General features: G+C 32.9%; 1 pseudogene; it reads right to left on the bottom strand.

Annotated features, from left to right (window-relative positions):
- The window catches only part of LOC116027545, a 13,192-nt pseudogene that overhangs the window by 683 nt on the left and 9,213 nt on the right, over positions 1 to 3,296 (bottom strand).

Genomic DNA, 3,296 nt, shown 5'->3' on the forward strand with positions numbered 1-3,296 from the left:
TCCATTATGGTCACATGCATTTCAATTCTCTAACTTAGGCCCCTCATGAACAAACCCAATGTTTATTCTCGGTATAACTTAAGAGATGTTTCTCAAAATATATTATGTGCACAACTGAAGAGAGAAACCATCCAAATATTTGTACAAAGAGTACACTGTATGATCTCTAAAATCCTTAAAAGCATGCCTCAAATAGAGATCTCTTAATGTTAGCATAATGCTAACTGTATTCCGTGACTTCTAAACTTGAACACTACCTCTAACAGCTAAGAGCTCAGAGTTGACACGTCTGTCACTCCCACTCATTAAAATAGCCAAAAGATAGTTAAGTCACAGAATCATTCCAATAACTTAGAGAACAAACCAAAACCTCTAAGTCCATAAATTTGGAATGTTAACATACACCATAACTTCCCAAATAATCACAATATCCACTTTAACTGAATATTTATGAGTCTTACTTTTATGTCTCGCAAAATTGTCTTGAGCCTTAAATACCAAAATGGCCCAGGATCAATTTTGAAGAAACTAAAGACTCTTAAATGCTAAAGAATGACAGTGCACCACAAGTTAGATGATTTTGTTCTAATAAATTCATTAATATTGGTACAACATTTTCATAAATATGCTGCACAACCAGATGTCCAATAATTTGAACTTATGAATTTATATGAACAAATTCAAGATTAATACTTGTGGAATCTTTTGGACTACTATTGTTTGACATACAATCCAATTTGCATTGGGAAGTATGAAGACAATAGTTAAATCCATAATCTTTAGTGGAGTATCTTAATGATCTTTTTCTTAATGATCACTCCCACTGTTCTTTAGCAAAATTAATGATATACATACTCATAATTGATTTGACCAACTAATAAATGAGGATATAGTTCCCCACCATTAGTGGGCATACTGAATAATCAATATTTGGTTCAATAAAAGTCCAACTAAATAATGAAGATAAAATTCCCCACCATAGTTGGATATACTAAAAACAAAAAATACACCTTCCAAAACCAAGTTGAATTTGGAAAAGATACATTTTATTTTGGAATCCAAAAGAAGTATATCATATCACGTAACTTACTATAGTTAGACCAAAGAACCAAGTAAACTTTCGTGGAATAATTAATAAAAGTGGCTAAATTTTGGGAAGTAACTGAATACATGTTTTGCCAATGCAAACCATGAAACTTAGAATTATAATTGAACTAAATTTATAAATTCTAAGAAATTGTGATAAAATATTATCTGGGTTTGGGATTTATTGACATAAAACTTGCCTGTGGGCTGAAGTTTTAATTCTATTAAATCCAATTAAGAAACCCTTTATGATAATTTTATCTCAATTATCAAATAGTCAGAAGAATCTAGAGACATAAAACTTGCCTGTGGGCTAAAGTCTTACTCAATTAGATCCAACTGAAAATTTTTATTTATGATGAAACAATTTATCAAATGAGTTGAAGAATCAAGTGACATAAAACTTGCCTGTGGGCTAAAGTTTTAATTCAATAAGATTCATTACAACCATTATGATAAAAAAACTTAAAGAAATCAAGTTCCTTTTCCTTAACCCTTGTGGGCATTCAAGAAATATGATCCCAAGTTTACATCATAAAATTAACTTCATGATAGAATTAGAAATTATTTACAAATACCATAAAGTAAATAAATTGATTTTACTTCTATCATCACTGATAAAACTACTAACTACATTCCGATACATAATTGCCTGTGGGCTAAATTATGATCGTAGTATAGTATTTCATCCTAATTAATTATACAAATATAACGAAATTGCCTGTGGGCTAAATTCCATCATATTAGATACAATTAATCACAACTTATATGTCTAAAACTTTATGTGATCAGGATAAACTGCTTAATATATAATTTTAACTGATTAAGGATGCTGTGGCTACTCCCCAACCAAATTAAAATTATAAGATCACTAGACATTTATCAATTCCTTGCGTAATCTTTATGTGATCAAGATAAAGATATATATAATTTAATCTGATTAAGGATGCTGTGGCTACTCCCCAACCAAATTAAATTATAATATCATAACTTAATAATCTTTGGAAATTGAATAAGCTGTAGTTATTCTTTAAGTAACCAAGATTGAAACTTTAAGACTTCAGTAAATTAAAGATGCTATAGCTATTCTTTAATGAACCGAAATCAAATCACATTTGCAAGGAATACTTAAAATTTTGACAGATTATACAAATCATGATGGGAGATTCCAAATGTATATACCCCAGGAAAGTTGTAAAACAAAACCTCACTAAAGACCAACTCTTTAGATAATATCAGTTTAAGGAGACTACTGGCCAAGATGTTCTTAAGTCATGGCCATAAAACTAGTATGCCTCCCTGATTCATATACACAAAATGTATAACTGTTTGGGTATAAACAAAACTGTAGGTATAATCCGAAATTTAATAGTTCACTTATGAATAATCTTTAAAATGGTGAACTAAATGGTGAATAATCTTTAAAAAAAATGGTGAACTAAATAACGGTCCGAATCACTTACTGCCTCCAAGTTGGAAGGACTTTAAAGGTCACCTTAAGCATAAACGAAAGGATATGAACTTGGAGGAGTTGATTCTTCGACTTCGAATTGAGGAGGACAACAAGAATAATGATGGGACTGGTCCTGTTTTTGGTGGCTCTAAGGCCAATGTTGTGGAGCACAACAAAGGTCCCAAGAATAAGGGCAAACAGAAGCTTGGTCCTAAAGGAGGTATTTCCAAGAACCAATTCCATGGAAAGTGCTTTAACTGTGGCAAAACTGGCCACAAATCAACTAACTGCAAAGCTCCAAAGAAGAAAAACAAGAGCCCGCAGGCAAATGTCGTTGAGCAAAGCAGTCTGAAAGATGAAGAAATTAGCCTTTCGGCTATGGTGACTGAAGTGAACCTCGTGGGCTCCAACCAACGTGAGTGGTTCATTGACACTGGTGCAACTAGGCACATTTGCTTCAACCGTGACTTGTTTTCTACCTTTGAGACCGTGGAAGGGGAGAAGGTATGGATGGGAAATTCTGCCCAGTCTACTGTGGAGGGCATGGGTAAAGTGATTTTGAAGATGACTTCTGGAAAGGAACTGACATTGAACAATGTACTGTATGTTCCGGAGCTGCGGAAGAATTTGATTTCTGGCTCACTGTTAAACAAACATGGATTCAAGATGGTCTTCAAGTCTGACAAGGTAGTTTTGTCTAAGCAAGGAATGTTTGTTGGGAAAGGTTATGTACTTGATGGGTTGTTTAAACTCAATG

This window comes from Ipomoea triloba, chromosome 8 (genome assembly GCF_003576645.1).
Source record: "Ipomoea triloba cultivar NCNSP0323 chromosome 8, ASM357664v1".
Lineage (NCBI taxonomy): Eukaryota > Viridiplantae > Streptophyta > Magnoliopsida > Solanales > Convolvulaceae > Ipomoea > Ipomoea triloba.